Source organism: Tiliqua scincoides, chromosome 4 (assembly GCF_035046505.1).
Source record: "Tiliqua scincoides isolate rTilSci1 chromosome 4, rTilSci1.hap2, whole genome shotgun sequence".
Taxonomy (NCBI): domain Eukaryota; kingdom Metazoa; phylum Chordata; class Lepidosauria; order Squamata; family Scincidae; genus Tiliqua; species Tiliqua scincoides.
The window spans coordinates 30524343-30543585 of NC_089824.1; the positions used below are offsets into that span (position 1 = coordinate 30524343).

At 45.7% G+C, this 19243-nt stretch overlaps 1 pseudogene; it reads right to left on the minus strand.

Moving 5' to 3' along the window:
* Positions 1–4190: 4190 nt before the first annotated feature.
* Positions 4191–4318, minus strand: LOC136649856 (5S ribosomal RNA; annotated as a pseudogene).
* Positions 4319–19243: the final 14925 nt, after the last annotated feature.

The following is a 19243-nucleotide window of genomic DNA, read 5'->3' on the forward strand; positions in this document are numbered from 1 at the left end:
ACATAACCCATTTCTAAAATCGGGAGGTTTGCACACCTTCCAGAAACTTGTCCAATCCCCTTTTAAAGGCGTCCAGGCCAGATGCCATCACCACATCCTGTGGCAAGGAGTTCCACAGACCAACCACACACTGAGTAAAGAAATATTAAGAGAACAAAATAACTAAAGAAAGGTAAGAGAACAAATGCCTCAAAGAGGCCGCCGTGACTGCCCTACTACAGGATGCAGAATGCGCCCCATTGGCTTGGCTGCATCAGTTCTGGAAAGTTGGATAGGATTGTGTTCTAACAGCCCAATCCTGAGCTTCCTGAAGTGCGGGGCTGCTGAGGCAGTGAAATGGCTGCCTGGGCAGCCAGGGGACCCCAGGCAGACGCTGTCTCCTCCTTGGGAGAAGGGATGTTCATCCCATTCCCCCGAGTAAAGGAAGTAGCCCGCAATGGGGCTACTTGATTCTACGGCAGGTCTGGAACTGCTGCAGAATCAGAGAGCTCTGTGTTGGGCCGCATGGCTCAACATGGGGCTCAGGCTCCACTGGTCCTGCCCCCTCCCTCCCTGCTTCCTCCCCTGCCACACTTCCTTTCCGCCCGCCTTCTCCCGCCTCTCCTGCCCCAGAATGCCTCCTCCCCACCTCCCCCCACACCCCCACTCACCGCTCCACTGCTCAGTAGTCCGGGCAACCACCAGGCAGCAGAACGTGGGCCCACCACTGGAACTGGACCAGCATAAGCTCGCACTAGGTTATCTCCAGCGGTGGGCCTGCAGTAAGGCTCGCAAATGTGCCTTACAGCACGTTTGCAACAGTGCGCCCGGGTGGTAAGCCAGCGTTCACAGGGTCAGGATCAGGCCCTAAGACCGCAATCCTATACACACTTTCCTGGGAGTAAATTATATTGAACACAGTATGACTTCGAGTAGACATTGACAGAATTTGGCTATTAATTTTTGGATGATACGTACAAGAGGAGGCCACATTAAAGTAAGCTGTTATTCTATGTTCCTTCTCAGTGAAATGTATCCCCTTCCCAGTGATTCACTTTACCTAATCCTAATGTATTCTTGCAGTGGAAAAATCCATTGCCACCACTTCTTCTCAGGGCCTGCAAATCTCATGGCCCCTAGTTTGCAGTATGGCTGGGCAAGAAACCAATTGTTAAAAATCAGCAATAGGACCACACTGCTTGTGACATGTTAGTTATTCATCTTGCCCGCTTCTCTATTCCCAAGGCAGATCCCTCCTAGCAGAAATTATTAGTATATCACTGAAAAAAAGATGACCATGGCTGTAGTTCAGATCATCAAGCTGGAATCTTTTAAGTAGTATGAAATCTGCAAGATGGCTGCACATGGGTATATTTTAAGCTGCCTGATGGTATGCATGCAGGGAAAGGCTTATTCAGATTTGGAACACAATCCAAATTTCTTTGCAAGTATTCTCTAATCTGATTTATAAAGGAGCCTGTAGCATTCTACAGCCACAATAAAAGATATTGAAAATGGCAGGCTGTTCATCTGCTGAAATCAATGCACACAGAGGGAGATGAGCGCCTCCCCAGAAGCATTCAGTATATTACAAGATCAGGACTAGTGCACATGAACAGAATACAAATGCTAGGCATAAATACAATCAAATGCTCCTTGCTAACTGCCTTTGCTGTGCAAACACCAGACACTTTGAAACAAAAGAACCTCCTTGCACCTTGGCCAATACAACCAGAAAATACATGCGCATAGGGGACTAAGCGCCCAATCCTATCCAACTTTCCAGCTCTGGTGTAGACACAATGCAGCCCCGTGGTAAGGGAGAACATGTTCCCATACCTTAAGAAGGCCCCAGTGATTGCCCCTCCACCACAGGATGCAGCACATACCCCATTGGCACAACTGCACCAGCACTGGAAAATCAAATAGAATTGGGCCCTAATGCATTTACTGTAAGAGGGTGTCCTGCTTGAGACCACATTTATCAAGCCACATACAGTTGGCCCTCAGTATCCATAGGAGATGCATTCCCAGACCCCCCACAGATACTGAAATCTGCAGATAGTGGAATCTGCCAGGGCTCAAAAACCAGAAGTGTCTATCAGAAGGCTCCAGCAAGGGTTTCTGCGGCAAGGAAGGCCACATGTGACCACCCTGCATCTTGGAAGGCCTGCCTGATCTTTGTGACAGGCACTCCTGGTTTTTTGCTAAACTGGAAGTGTGTGTCAGAAGCCTCTGGCAGGCCTTCTGAGGTGCTGGGAGGCTGCGTGCAACCTCCCCACGCCTCAGAAGTTCTGCTAGAGGCTTCTGAAAGGCACTTCTGGTTTGTCAAAAAACTGGAAGTGCTTTCTGGATGCCTACGGTAGGCTTTCTGAGGCCCGGGGAGACCACCCACAGCCTCCTATACCTCAGAACATCTCCTGGACACAACAGGAAGGCACTTCCAGTCGCATCCAGAAGGTCATGTGAAGCCATCCAGCTCAGGTCAGCATCCGTGTCAGATCAAATCCGCAAATGACAAACCTGCAGGGCCCACTGTACTCCAGATGACCAGAGATTTAGGGCCCAACCATATCCAACTTTCCAGTGCTCACGCAGCTGTGCCAATGGGACATGTGCTGCAACCTATGGTGCGGGGGCAGTCACGGGCCCCCTCAAGATTAGGAAATGTTTGGTCCCTTACCTTGCGGCTGTATTGTGGCTGCTTCGGTGCTGTAAATTTGGATAGGATTGGGCCCTTACAGTGCAATCCTATGAAGATCTACTCAAACGTAATTCCCACTGAGTTCAATGAGACTAGCAAACAATCCTTCTGGGCTGTCACTCTGGCGTTACATGTGTTCTGTCAGCAGCAGCCATAAAGTACGATCTGACAGTGCTAGCTCATGCCAACAGGAATAGTGCAGGGCCTAGGAGAGGGGAGTAAAGGGGGTAATTTGGGCCCAGGGTCAAAAAGGGGGCCCAGGAGCCAAAGGAGGGGCCCAGAAATTTCCTGGGATCTTACATTTTCCCATCTATTCAGACTTGTTGCCCACACAGGATGCTGGGGTCACTTTACCACAAGTATGAGGCTGCAGCTACTTTACCTACCGGCAAGCCTTATATGCTAGGCCAAGGAATACATACATGACACTCCTTAGCACAATGTCAAATCTGGGAGGAAACTGGCCTGCTACAGTAGCTCTTTGTCTTGTGGATCTGCTTACCATGAAGGAGTGTATAGGAGCTCAGGGACACAGCTGTAAGACTGCAGCTGCTGTAGAAACAAATTTTGGCACTCACAAGACACTTTCCATTCTAGTGTGAGCCTAAATAGGATGAAAGAGCCTAAATAGGATAAATAGGATGCTAATTTTTGGCATGATTTTTTATATTTAAAAGATTTTGGAGAGACCTAGGAGTGTGTTTGGTTTTCCATATTACTGTATCTAGCTGCTGATGCCACATGGGTGGGTAGTTCTGGGCTCCAAAGACTTTTCCAGCAGTCTCCACCCTCCCCCCACCCTGTTTTGCCCCTCCTTGCCTCCATTCTGCTCGCCCATCACCACCCTCCCCCACTCTGTTTCACCCCTCTCCTTTTGCAAAGGGGACCAAAAGAAATTTTGTACCCCTCAGATAAAATTCCTCTCAGAGTTCCTGGAATAGTGTCAGGGGTTGACCAATCATGGCAGTTGGTTTCACACCTGATAAAGACCCACATGCTTCGGCCAACATGTGAACCTTCATACTGGTGATAGCAGTAGCATCCAGCACACCATCAAGGAACAAGTAGGGAGCACTTTAGGAGGTTCGATGCCCAGATTGGCTACAGGACCCCCAGGAGCATGGCAATAGTACTACCCATGAATGGCGCTAGTCCTGCTTACAAGGCAAAGCACCTTTCAAAGTGGTGGTTCTCTTTTATTTCCCAGGGGAGAACAATTGTCCCTTTTCATCCCAGCATATCATCCACCCTGGTGGCTGTTGCTGATGTCTTCTTTATGTTGGATAGGAGCTCCCCCCCATATAAATATTCTTCATGCAGAAGGTCCAATCCTCAGCATCTCCAGATAGGGCAGAGAAAATTCCTCTCTAAGGGTTACTGCTAATCAGGGTTGACATTACAGGCATCTCCCAGTATCCGCCGTAGGTGCAGTGGGTGGTTCCAGAGGAAGTGGGGTGTGTGTGGGGGCCTCGGTTGGCAACCTTTAGTCTCAAAAGACTATGGTACAAGCCTACAGCACCTGGTATTCCCAGGCGGTCTCCCATCCAAGTACTAACCAGGCCTGACCCTGCTTAGCTTCCAAGATCAGATGAGATCGGGCATGTGCAGGAACCACAGTTAAGTGAAACTGCAGATAGAGGATCCATGAATACGGGGGCCCTCCTGTACTATCTGAGGGCCCAATCCTATCCAACTTTCCAGCACCGGTGTAGCTGCAATGCAGTCCCAAGGTAAGGAAACAAATGTTCCCTTGCCTTGAGGAGGCCTCTGTGATTGCCTCCCCACCACAGGATGCAGCACACGCCCCATTGGCACAGCAGCACAGGCACTGGAAAATTGGATAGGATTTGGCCCTTAGATGGGTTTGAGTTGAGTCTGAGATGGGTCACGGTCTGAGTTGACTCAATATAAAACTGCTTCCTACATTCCTAAGTGTAACTAATGATAATTCATCTTGATGTGTTCCTGACGAAGTTCTCCTCCTGATGAGGAGATTTCTTCAGAGAAAAAATGGCAGCTATCATTGAACTGAAGAGTTTCTTACCCGCTCCCCACCAAAACAGCCCCTCTGCTTTCACTATAGAATGCACATGTGTGTGAGAGATTCTGGATTGGCCTAATTACAACATATGATACGAGGAGCCTCAGCACTCTGCTTCCTGTGTGTTCACTGACATGTGCCCCCTGAGAACTGCTCATGCATTCTGAGAAAGCAGAATGTGGCACATCATGTATCATAATTTTTATTTAACCGCATCTTAAAAAAAAAAAAAATACTCAGTTCAATTTGTGGTTAGCCTATCAGAGTGCAGGAAAGGGCAGCTTTCCCTCAAACATGAGTTAGTATTCTACATAGACTCCTTGCCTTGATGACTAATGTGCTGTCTTTGCTGTTATGCGTAAAACATCATGAAAATGTACATCTGCACTGCCTCTCCCCACCCCCATTCCTTTGTTTCAAAAGTGCTGAGCCCTGCTAAAAAAAACTGGATGGATATCAAATTGGAGAAGCCATGCCAATTTGACTGCAATGATATCACAGTTATATTATCTCTTAATGAAACAAGTATAGGGGACTGATTGATTTATGGAGCAATTTTTTGCATCATTACCTAACTTGATTGTGTACAAATACCTTTTTTACATTCACAACGGTAATACCCTGAGCCTCATTTTTAAAAAATATGTTTGTTTCAAGCTCTGTCATCTTTGCACACAGGATTGTAAGGGATGAAAGGTTTTGAACTAAACTGAGTTGATGTCATGCAAAGCTGTTTATTGGACTTTTAAAACATTTTAATGGCCTTTTGTAAAGAAGACAGACAAATACATTCCTCCTTCCTGCTATGACTAATCTCTGTCAACGGTGCGTAAAGGTAAACTTCAAGCTAGCTTCTGAATAAATAGGCTATGTATTTCTGAAGTGACTTTCCTCATTAAATACCTTGATGGTTCCCAAATGTTTAGCTGGGATCTGGCACTTTCTTCCAACACTCAAATTGGCAAGAGAGTCTTGGATAGACGCAGGTTGGGTGAACAGTGCAACATATGATCATAGATTGTTGGTCTATCTGGGTCATTATTTTCTTCGCTGATTGACAGCAGATCTCTTTCCCAGTTTTACCTGGGAGATGTCAAGGATTGGACCTCATGTGTCTGAACACGGGTCTTGCTACTGAGCTCCAGCCCCTTCCCTACCGCAAATGTTGGTGGTTAATTGGTTACAACCAAACTTTTATGGATGAGACCACAGCTCACCTAATCAGGTGTTTCATCAAGTTTAGTATTCAATAATGCTCACAAACAGGGCATGAAGGTGATAGACTTCTTCTGTTCATTCCTAACAGCTTGCAGCCAGAGAGATATCTCAGAACATGAAGGTTTCATTTAGCCACATGGCAAATAACCATTGGTAGATGTGTCCTCCATTGCCAAAACTTTTTTAAAAGTGCTCTGTGTGTACATGGTCTTAGACCCAGGGCTTTTTTTCTAATGGAACGTGGGGGGACGGAGTTCCGGCACCTTTTTGCAGGGGCCCCTCCCCTTCCGAGGCATTCTGGGGGGGGAGCAAAACATAGGCATTCGCTGGGTGGGTGCTGGGGGGTGCAGGGTGGGCGGGCGCCTGGCCCCTGCCTGACCGCACAATGACCCCCTCCTGCCCCCATCCCCAAGCTCTCGCCTGAGCCCAGCCCGCCTCCCCTCCCCCCGCGCTCTGCTTCCCTGCACAGCTTCCAAGCCAGTGGAGGGCGCGGGGGACATGCGCCGACGCCGAGGAGGAGGACGGACAGCCAGCCAGCCAGCCAGCCAGCCAGGGAGATGGGCTGCGGCACCCACGGAATGCCCAGGTACTGGCTTGGTGGAGGAGGAGGGGAAGGAAGCTGGCTGGTGCAGCCCCCATGCCAATCTGCAGCACGAGCCTAGGCGTGTCTACTCGGAAGTTTCATTGTGCTCAATGGGACTTGCTCCTGGAAAAGGGTGCATAGCTTTGCAGCCTGAGAGCCCAAGCCTATGCATGTCTACTCAGAAGTAAGTTCCATTGTGTTTAATGGGGCTTAATCCCAGGAAAGTGTCATAGCCTTGCAGCCTGAGTAGACAGGCAGAGGAAGGGCTCTGAGGCTGCAGTCCTCTCCACACTTTCCTGGGAGGAAGCCCCACTGCCTCTACTGGGACTGACTTCTGAGGAGACAGGCAGAGGAGGGGCTCTGAGGCTGCAGTCCTCTCCACACTTTCCTGGGAGGAAGCCCCACTGCCTCTAGTGGGACTGACTTCTGAGTAGACATGCATAGGATTAGGCTCTTAGGCTGCAATCCTAGGCACTTTCCTGGGAGTAAGCTCCATTGACTACTAGAACGAGACTTACTTCAGAGTAGATATACCTAGGATTGGGCTCTTAATCCTGGCAGAGATATATATCTGCACCCGTTTTCACATGCTAAGGGCAGGTGAAAAGGGATTCTACATGTGTACAACGTGCTGTCCAGCCTTGCCAGAGATCCTCCTCATCCTTCCCCCACAAGCGTGCCCTCCGCTAGCCAGCGTTTGCAGCTCCTCTCCAGCAATGCACAGCAGCTGCTCAGGGCAGCATACAATTGCATGCCAAGCACCTTCCCAAAGACACAGAGTATTCTGATACCTGAATTAAACCATATTTAATCGCTTGTTTGCAAACGTAGCTGTTTCTATGTGCAACTAAGGACCCCTCTCATGTAAGAATTCCTTTTTTGTTCTTACTCCCACAGTTGCTTAGAGTAATTTTACTACATGGAACTCATGTAAGCCATTTTTCGGAATCCTTTCACTGCTTCCTCTCCTCGAAGTAGTGCCACACTACATACTACACACTACAAGTGCACCTGTACAGTATTTTCCCCCATGTGTAGAAAAAGTAGCTAGGGGGAAGGAGATGGGGAGATTTGACAGCCCAATCCTATGCATGTCTACTCAGAAGTAAGTTCATCTTGAGGGGGGAAGCACATAAAAAACATTTTATTTCTCCAATAAAAAATGGTTTAAAAATAAATAAATAAATGATTAACAAGTTGTGAGTTCCTGCACCTTTTTTTTTTATTTTTTACAAAAAAAAGAACTGCTTATACCTATAGTACAACTTGTGCAGAGATAGCCAAGTTAGAGACTGTGGGCCCAATCCTATCTCGCCCTACCCCGGCCAATGCAGTCTCATTGCTACAACAAGCCGGTGGAGGAAGAGGGACAGACAATTCATTCCTACAGACACTTACCCTAAAAACATAGCCACAGAACTCGGAAGACTGTCCCAGAAGACTGTCCCGGAAGAAGTGACATCACAAGAGCCAAAGACCATAAAAGTTAGTGAGCCGTGAGCAGGAAAACGTTGAAAATTGCTAATTTTCAGGAAGAAGGAGCAGTGGATGAAGTAGCTGATGTGCTACCAGTTAAGGGGGACCGCATTTGGCATGGCCATGTGTTGCTGAAGGGGGATCACAACAGCTTTTGAAACCTTGCTTGAGGTTTTAGGAACCCTTGGGCTGGCCTGGTTTGGTAGCCATCAATTTCTAGGTGTAGTTTCTCTCTTCCTTGATTGCTTAACCAGCCTCATGGAGCCCAGAGGAAAGGCCATAAAGGCTCTTTATCCCTTGTTTAAAAAAAAAACAGATGCATCCCCCCCCCCAACCAACAACTATAGCAAAGCAACAAGAACCAGCTTAATAAGATCACAGCGAGGGGCCAGAAACTAGGTTTCCTCTTCCCAGAGAGAGGGGGGGGAGAGAGAGATTTTCAATGAGGATGCAGATGTCTCATTGTGTATATTGTGCAAGCCTGTTGCTTAGGGACTCTCTCAGCGCTACTAAGATGACTTAATTGGTGCTGATTTTAAAAAAAATCTGCTGACACGTTTTGTGCAGAACAAATGCCAACAAAAACAGCAGAAGCTCCATCACAGTGGAAACCTCTTACTGAACAAGGTGCAGCTTGGAGATGGAATCTTACATAGAGGATTATGTGGTGGAGTTTCCAGCAGCAGCCACAGATCTGACATATAATTCCTCCCCCCTCCCCCCACTAGCAAACCTGAAATTGTTGTCTTTGAGGCCGGCAATTTGTAGCACATCATTCACTTCAAAGAGGGACCTCCATCATTTTACGACCACACAAGCTAATATCCCCCAGAGTGCATGATGCTTGGAAGTGCATCAGATTTCAGTTCAGAGTCTCTGGAGGAGTCACGTGGATGGGTTTTGTAATATGAGCATCAGGCTGAAGTAAATGCATGTGCATTTAACGAAAGACTGTGGCTTTCTTTATATGTAGCTCTATATAGATGCCTGGTGGAAGTAGGGCTTTGTAGCATTTTTGAGGTAAAAAGCGGGATTTCAGGGCTGCAAAGTGTTCTCTGAATGACCGTTAAAAATTACTTTTGATTCCTTGCTTCTCTAACCTGTTCCTGTTGACAATTCCTTAAGCATCCTTATTAGGAAGGCTACATTTGGAACTCTTTGTCTAGAACAGTGTTTCTCAAACGGTGGGTCGGGAACCACTAGGTGGGTCGCGAGCCAATTTCAGGTGGTCCCCATTCATTTCAATATTTTATTTTTAATATATTAGACTTGATGATAAAATGGTATGTGACTGCATTTGGGAAAATGTTACAGACCTGTACTTTTAACAGGCTACTCTGTATATATTTTAACAATGTTAGTCAATGGAACTTACTCCTGGATAAGTGTGGGTAGGAAGTGTAGGATTGTTAAAATATTTTCCAGCTTGATGATGTCCCTTCTGGTCAAGACATCAATTCCGGTGGGTCCTGAGAGATTCTCATTCTAAAAAGTGGGTCCCGGTGCTAAATGTGTGAGAACCACTGGTCTAGAAACAAGACACCTGAGGAAGGACACAATTGAGGCATATACAATTACACATGGGATAGAGTGGATAGAGGGAAATCCGCCCCCCATACACACATACACACACAATACCAGCACCAGGGTTATCTGCAAAAACTGAGGAGAGAAAGGGGGTGTGGAGGCTTGAAAAAGAGGGGATAGAATCCAGTGTGCACCATCCCCTCCTGCAGCCTCAACGCCCCTATTCTTCCCACTCCCCACTCAGTTTTGCCCCTTCCCTGCCATTGCTGCTGCCTTACCTGCTCCGGCTACTCCCAGAGTTCCCGGGAGGTGGACAGGGAGCACTGCCACCTCTTGAAGCAGTGGTCCCAAAATGGCCCTCAATAGGGCACATCACAACCCTGATAGGACTGGGCTGGACGATCTATTTACACGATTGTTTTCTATCAGAGTAGCATGAAAAGCAGCCATGAGTACGTTGCTACCATGTTTTTCGTGTAACATATGAATCAATCCTATGAGGACAGCAAAGCAGTTAAAATGAGTAAAGGGGGAAATTAACTAGCCTCTCAGTGAAGTACAATCGGGAGGAATGAGGGGAGGGCCTTTGTAGCAGCACTTCCTGGCTGTAGTATCCCTTCCCTTGAGAGTCGCACATGGCTGTTAGTCCCTAGCAGTTTTTAAAAGGTACAATTAAGGCCTATTTATCCTGATCGGCCTTTTGCCTATGATGGGTTTTGCTCTCTACAAAATGATGTTTTGGATTTTGTCTGCTGATTTCACGATTTAATGTTTTAATTTGTTGGTTTAATAATTGCTGCAAATATATATATTTAAACAACAATTTTTATATATATAATATATTTTTAAACAACAATAACCAGCACATTATTTTATCTTGTACTGATAAATTACCGTGTGAACTAAACACTTCTGATGGTCTTCTCTCGAAGTTTCAATCCTATACACATTTATCTGGGAATAAGCTCAATTAACACAATGCAACTCACTTTTGAATAAACATGCATAGAATTGGGCTCTCTCTTTCTGTACAGTCCATTACAGTATGTACAGTCTTATGGCCCAATTTTATTAGGACCAATCGTCAACACAGTATGTGTTTCACTGGCAGTGAACACATGGCAGTTGTGTTTGCCAGTTGTAAAAGATGCTCCAGCAGAATTATAGAATAATGTGCTGCCGGGGTGCCAGTGGAAAGGCCGGAGCCTTTCCATGCTCACTAGAGGACTACCAGCCACCAACTGAGGCAGGTAGGATGGCAGGTGAGGTGGGATAGGGTGGGGGGGTTTCATGAGGCAGCTAAAGGAATGGGAGAAGGGTAGTTCGGCTCAAGGAAGTGTAAAGTCATGCACATTGGGGCAAAAAATCAAAACTTTAGATATAGGTTGATGGGTTCTGAGCTGTCTGTGACAGATCAGGAGAGAGATCTTGGGGTGGTGGTGGACAGGTCGATGAAAGTGTCGACCCAATGTGCGGCGGCAGTGAAGAAGGCCAATTCTATGCTTGGGATCATTAGGAAGGGTATTGGGAACAAAACGGCTAGTATTATAATGCCGTTGTACAAATCTATGGTAAGGCCACACCTGGAGTATTGTGTCCAGTTCTGGTTGCCGCATCTCAAAAAAGACATAGTGGAAATGGAAAAGGTGCAAAAGAGAGCAACTAAGATGATTACGGGGCTGGGGCACCTTCCTTATGAGGAAAGGCTGCGGTGTTTGGGCCTCTTCAGCCTAGAAAAGAGACGCCTGAGGGGGGACATGATTGAGACATACAAAATTATGCAGGGGATGGACAGAGTGGATAGGGAGATGCTCTTTACACTCTCACATAATACCAGAACCAGGGGACATCCACTAAAATTGAGTGTTGGGCAGGTTAGGACAGACAAAAGAAAATATTTCTTTACTCAGCGTGTGGTCGGTCTGTGGAACTCCTTGCCACAGGATGTGGTGATGGCGTCTAGCCTAGACGCCTTTAAAAGGGGATTGGACAAGTTTCTGGAGGAAAAATCCATTATGGGGTACAAGCCATGATGTGTATGCGCAACCTCCTGATTTTAGTAATGGGTTATGTCAGAATGCCAGATGCAAGGGAGGGCACCAGGATGAGGTCTCTTGTTATCTGGTGTGCTCCCTGGGGCATTTGGTGGGCCGCTGTGAGATACAGGAAGCTGGACTAGATGGGCCTATGGCCTGATCCAGTGGGGCTGTTCTTATGTTCTTATGTTCTTATGATGGTTCAAGGAAGGGGACCCCTGCTAATTGGGTAAGAGGCACTTTTTCAAGTGGGTGCTCCTTTTTTTAGCAGGGGGAGAGTAACTGGCCCATCTCACCCCAGCAGTGTCTGTTCTAGTGGCTGTCTGCTGGTATTCATTTGCATCTTTTTAGATTGTGAGCCCTTTTGGGACAGGGAGCCGTTTAGTTATTTGATTTTTTCTCTGTAAACCACTTTGTGAACTTTTAGTTGAAAAGCGGTATATAAATACTGTTAATAATAATAATAATAATAATAATAATAATAATAATAATAATAATAATAATAATAATAAGGGGACGGATTCTGCAACAGTGGCAGCTGATAATCTTTAGCCTCCTTTAGCAGCCCATGGCAGTAAATTCGCTAGCACAGGTCCAAGTAGACCCTTCTAAGCTAACATTCTAGGTTAGAATGTTCCCTAACCTAGAGGAGGCTTCTGCGATTGCCCCCTGCAAAGGATGGAGTGGTAGCCATTTTGGTGTTGCTACATCATTGGGGGGGGGGAGAACAGGATTGAGTTGTTAGTCCATTTTTTTTAGTTGCTTGGATGCAACACACGTTTTTATTCCTACAGCTTCCACTGCATGAGCTATGCTGTTTATGACTCCTTTATTAACAATCCCACTCAACAGCAGTGTTGTCACTTCTGTTCTCTCTTTATGTTGTTTATTTAAATAATCCTCGTTTTCCAAGATTTTATGGCCAATTATTTTAGTTACCCCTTACATAAGATGAATGGTGCTTGTACATTTCTCCTGATAGCAAAGACCCTATTGCGACTTTGTACTAAAAACTGATAATTGGACACTATATAAATTAATTACATTACAAAGTTCTATTATTTTAAAGGTTACATACCTACACTGCTTTGATTTCCTACTATGTGTGGTGACCATTAATTTTTAAGACTCACCTTCATAAACAACCATAACCTCCCAGTAAGTATCTCTTGCTTTGCCCAAGAGAGGATGGTGCCAGTGGCAATAAACTCGCTAATTGGAATATGAATAGGCTTGGGTTTGTTGCACCTGCATAACAAAGATTAAAATACTGCAACAAGCTAAAACTGAAATATGAAAGTCAACTGAAGCTTGCTGGGAACTGAATTATTTGAAGGTGCACACTGTTAACAAGCATCCAGACTTTTCCATATTATTCATTTCTGTAAGTATCTTCTTGACCTGGGGGGAAAAAACAGCAAAGATTGCTAAGCATCATCACCATCATTTGAAATCATTCCCACCATCCAGTAATGTCCATTGGGGGGGGGATCAAATCACACAGGGGTAACCTTATGTTATAATTTGGCTACCAGTGTCCTCTTGCGCCCTTTGAAATAGCCATGCAAAGATATTTGAAATAAGTTTTCAATTAGCATTGAACAATGAACTGTAGATGGAAGTCAAACCGAATTGCAATCTGTATCTAGTCCCTCATTCTGTATCAATCTTGTGGAGACCTAGAAATCGGATTGTGTAGAAACACATATAGTACTTAGAATTAGAGCCCCTCAATAGAATGCATAGTCTTAGAAATCAACTCTTTCTAAGATTTCATCTGGCTGTGTCTTTCGGGTCAGAACTAGATGTTCGAAGGCACAATTCTATCCAACTTTCCAGTGCTGATGCAATGTAGCCCCAAAGTATAGCAGCAAATGTTCCCTTATCATGAGGAGGCCTCCAAGACTGCCCTCTCCTCTGGACGCAGTGCCTTCCTCATTGTCATGGCTGTATCATTGCTGGAAAGTTGGATGGGATTTTGCCCACAGTCAGTGGATGGTTGATGCTTGAAGCAGCAGCCCTTTGACACCTCCTTTCTCACCCAATAACGTATGATGATGCAGTAAACTGCATGATGCAACATTATTGTATTGCAGCACATTTCCTGACCCCTGCAAACTGCTGTCTATGAAATGGAGTAGGAGTTAAAGAAACTCACAAAGAGATATCATTACATCACACAACTGGCATTGCTAAATATTTTGGAGGAGAAAGTGCTAGTAACAAGGAGAGGCCATTGCTTTGGTGATTGCAAGCAGCAATAGTGACCTGCTTAAAAACAAAATAAAAGGTGGTTGTCCCAAAAGACCTTCTTGACCACTTTTCAGATCTGCTTGCTGGCCACAGTTGAAGACAACAGTTGAAAACATACTTTATAGTTCTCCAACAAAGAGACCTGCAAAACCGTGAGGTGGTGGTGGTGGTTTGCATGATTATAGCACTCGTCCAGGAGATTTGTGCATCTTTCAACACTCAAGCCATCTCCACCATCCTGCATACAGTGCCGTGGCAAGAGGGGGTTCAAAGCACTGACAGCCCAATCCTGTGGTCGGCGGCATGGCTCTGTGCCGCCAGCCACAGTTGTAAACGTGTCGCAAGGCACATACGTGAGCCCGGCTCGCCACCGGGCTCCCACCAGTGCTAGCCCAGTGCCGGCGGTGGCCCAAGTTCCGCTGCTCAGTGGTCTCCTGGAATGCTGGGCTGCGGAACGGGAGGTGGGGGCATGGACGGAGGTGTGGGGGAGGCATTCCGGGGAGGGGGGAGGCTGGTGAGGGTGGGCAGGAGGCATGCTGAGGGGCAGGTGAGAGGCGTGCCAGGGGGCGGGTGGAAGGATCCATGGAGCTGAGCTCCACAGGATCTAGAGCGCTCTTGCAGGGCTGCGCACCCTACTCGGGTGCCTTTACCACTGGCCTTTTGGTCAGTGGTAAAGTGAGTAGCCCCATTGCAGGGCTGCTTACCTTACTCGGGGGAAGGGGATGAACATCCCCTTTTCCCGAGAAGCCTCCTGCGGTAGTGCAGGAAGCGCAGGATTTGGCGGCAGCCCTTTTCGGTGCTGCCAAGCCTGGGTGCTCCGCGCAACGCAGGATTGGGCTGTAAATTTTGCAGGGAGCCTCACTGCAGTGTGCAAGCGGCCCATCCCCCTCCCCTTTGGAGCCACTCTGGGCAGTGGGAGTAAAACGGAGGCATTCGCTACCCTCTAACTGCGCCACTGCCTGGATATGCTATAGTATCGTGTTGCTTTGTCAAGCTCTATGTATGTCAATGGAGTTAAATAAATAATTTTTCCCTGTTTAATATGAATGTGTACCTTCAACTCAACAAAGACAATTTCCTTGTTATTTATTTAGCTAGTTATTTTCATCCCATCAAAGTGGTTCAGGTTCAGAGTGGCCAGCAGTAGTGAAATAGGTGGGCCATGACCCTCAAGGGTCTCACAACAGAATAATATAGATGTTAGTTCTTGACTTTCTTTTTAGAAAAATAGAGGTAGTTCATCTGCACAAAGGGCCATGCTCTCTGTTTCTTGAATAAAACATGTTTTAACTTTACATTTACAACTTTTGTCGTATTCCTTAATTGCATTTAGCCAGTATAAACCTCTGAATCCCATCCAACATATGCTTTGCTGATAGCCAGCAAAAGCATTTTGATCAGGTTTTGATAATATACTTACAGTGATATTAGATTAGGCTTTTTGTTTCTGAAATAATCCTCTCATCGAAACATAATTTGAAAGAACTTTCTGTTCTTTTCCACCCAATCACTCTATGTTTTGTAGTAGCGTACTGAAATACAGATATTGAAATTTGTCAAGAAAAAATGGTTGCTGTTCTCAAATGTAAAAAGAGAAAAAATCCAATGAGATATTTCAAACTCTGCAGTTTTTCACATATGGGAAAGTAAAAACTTCTGTTTTTAATATAGCAATTTTGTTCCCATACCTTTTCTGTTTATCTGTACAGCGCATCAAAACCTCAGAGCCAATTTCTACATTTCTGTTCTCTGGCTGCCCCCACAATTCCCTTCTAGTTTAATTACAATTCAGTATTGAAAAACAATTAGATTTCTAGTTGTCTGTAGAGGTGTTTGATTACATTGTTATAGCAATCAGCAGTGGCAAGGGACTCTGCTAGAAGGGAAATGAAAAAGCAATCCTTGAAAGAAGCACGTCAAGTTAAACCGACATGACATTTCTACAATAATAATTTGAATGAAGACAACTGAGGAATGATTCACACGACACTATATTCACATGAACTATTTTCCCCGTGATATTCTTCTTCAACTAACTTTATTTTGGATTCCTTGTCCAGTTAGTAGACTGAGAAATTCCCAACCTGGGTTAGTTCACATGGATGTATGTTGGTGTCATGTCACATGATTGAGAAAATGCAAAAGTCAACAAAACCTGACCCTAAATGTTATCTAGGCTCAAAAAATCTCAGAAAAAAATAATGCGTGTCCAACCTTTTGCTGGTTACATTTGCATTGTATTATATCTACATGTGGGACCTCGGTACAGTGGGATTGCTAGAGGATGCGGGGGATGCGATCTGCACCCTGTGGATGAAGTGATGAACTATTGCCTCGCCCCAGTGGATTTTTGGCTATAACCTTTGATAGAATAGAGGTATTTCAATGTGGTTTGTTTCTTTGCATTCTGCATGAAATTATACATTGATTGATATATAACATGACAGTATTATTCAAAAATACCAAGATTTAAAATTTTTTAGCCAATAGTGGTGTCATCCCCCCTGTGCACATCACCCGGTGTGGCCTGCACCCCCTAGCAACACCACTACGTGTGCTATATGGTGTTTTACAATGACTTAGGCCAGGCTGTGCTGCTGGAATGTTACTTTCAGCTGCTCAGCTGAATCATAGGATGGGGCTGCTTGAAGATGTAATCCTATACAGATTTTCCTGGGAGCAAGCTCCACTGAACACAACGCGACTCACTTTTGAGTAGACATGCCTAGTATTGACCTGTGAATCGGAAGATTCAGCACTAACTAATATAACAGTGTCTAGAATTAAAACAGGATGGGCCTAATCAAAGGCAAATGCTGTTAACCATCAATGTGAATAACATTACCAGTTGTCCTGGCACTTGTTACAGAAATTCCTATGCAACAGTTTCTTAATCATTATAATTATGTATGACTATGAAACAGCGAAACGCATCAGGTAGGCTGCAGTAATTTTCTTGTCTGTGGAAGAAGGCAATTCCAACATGCAATAATCTTGCGCTTGAATCATACTGTTACAGCTTCCTTTTCTATGCCAAAAACTAGATTAACCTTTAATTAACAGCATCACATCAATAAATTTTCAAAAGAACCCTACTGGGAGAAAGTTAAAGACATCCATGTCAAAGATCATAGGGATGCAGTACAAGCACTCATATAGGTGACTACTTGGCCCTCCAAAGATTAAATGCAACTTTTCAAGTCATCAGTATTCTGTGTTAGAAACATAACTTGCAAATTGTAGACTTGTACTATGTCAGGTGGATTTCTCCCCAAATCAAGTTGTTTTGGTCCATGGAGACTCTCTAGGCCTATGGCCCAATCCTTACCAGAACTGGGTTGGCACGTGTGAAGTTTTACAATAGTGGAACAGGGTTCTTCAGTACACAGTGTGCTACTAGCAGCCATTGTGAATACACTGTTGTAAGTGGTGGCAGCCTGGGAGGCCTGCACAAGTAAATGCAAAGACAGTGGGGATGAAATGGGGTGGGGGAGGAACATGGGTTGTCCCAGGCAGGGCAGAGGGCAGGGAGGAAGGCCGTATCAGTGGCACTTGTGTACACCAATATGCTAACCCCGTCCGTCTCCCTTACCACTGCCATTATACACCTCAGACTTACACCTGCTAAACAGCAAGTATTGATCCGAGGAGATCCATTGCAGCGGCTTTCTCTGGAGTAAGCAAACAAACATTCATTTACCCCAAGAAGACCTTTCTGACTGTGGCCCTCCTGTGGATACATCACACACTTCATTGGTGTGGCTGCATCAATGGGAGGGATTTGGCTAGGATTGGGTGACCCAACTCTCTAGATTCTTTTATCTGTGCTTCCTCTACTCCCATCTTCCTCTTCAAATACACTGAGCACAGAAGGAGGAGTGGAAGTGAAGGCATGGATGGCAGTGGAGGCAGACAGGGGTGCTGGCAGTTCCCATCCCTGTCAACCTGTCACCGGAGGCAACTGTCTCAGTCTGCCTCATGAATACTGGCAGTGGTCCTGGTCTATAAAAGGAACAGGTAATTACCCTTCACTGATTTGGTTGAAGGGTTGGGAAATGGGCTCCATTTGTTGCATTCCTGAACTGGAATTTTGGTTCAAAAAATGTAGGCCCCATGTCTTTATGTAACTATTTTTTAAAAATGAAATAAAATAGTTTTATTATATTGGGGTCTTTCTTATAAAACTGGAGACAGTTAGTATCACAATTTGTATGATGTCTGGAGAGCTGGGGTGGTTGGCAATACCGAAATACCCTATCACCTGTCTGCATGTCTTACCGGTAGTTGTGAAGCTCCATTGACCTCTGGACCTGGGTAAAACCTTCCTTTTCAATCACTTTGAATATTTGGATTCCATCTGACTATTGAATTTTCCACAAAGTGCCTTGGTGTGACTTCTGATTTAATGCAGAATAAGAAAAAAAAAAAAAAAAGATTACAGAAAGACTATTTTTCACAACATCAAACCGACCCTTGGAAAAATGCATTTTTGCATTTTTGTATTGCCCAGTGATAATCAGCCTGAAGAAAACACAGGTCATGGTCATGATAATCAGCCTGAAGAAAACACAGGATGTGGACTCACCTCCCTGCATTACAATCTCTGAGCATGAACTGGAGGTTGTCCATGACTTTGTGTACCTTGGCTCAACGATCTCCGACACTCATTCTCTCGATGCCGAGCTAAACAGGCGCATCGGTAAAGCAGCTACCACGTTTTCCAGACTCACAAAGAGAGTCTGGTCCAACAAGAAGCTGACGGAACATACCAAGATCCAGGTCTACAGAGCTTGCGTCCTGAGTACACTTCTGTACTGCAGCAAGTCATGGACTCTTTGCTCACAACAGGAGAGGAAACTGAGCGCTTTCCACATGCGCTGCCTCCGACGCATCCTCGGCATCACCTGGCAGGACAAAGTTCCAAACAACACAGTCCTGGAACGTGCTGGAATCCCTAGCATGTATTCACTGCTGAAACAGAGACGCCTGCGTTGGCTTGGTCATGTCGTGAGAATGGATGATGGCCGGATCCCAAAGGATCTCCTCTATGGAGAACTCGTGCAAGGAAAGCGCCCTACAGGTAGACCACAGCTGCGATACAAGGACATCTGCAAGAGGGATCTGAAGGCCTTAGGGATGGACCTCAACAAGTGGGAAACCCTGGCCTCTGAGCGGCCCGCTTGGAGGCAGGCTGTGCAGCATGGCCTTTCCCAGTTTGAAGAGACACTTTGCCAACAGTCTGAGGCTAAGAGGCAAAGAAGGAAGGCCCATAGCCAGGGAGACAGACCAGGGACAGACTGCACTTGCTCCCGGTGTGGAAGGGATTGTCACTCCCGGATTGGCCTTTTCAGCCACACTAGACGCTGTGCCAGAACCACCTTTCAGAGCGCGATACCATAGTCTTTCGAGACTGAAGGTTGCCAATA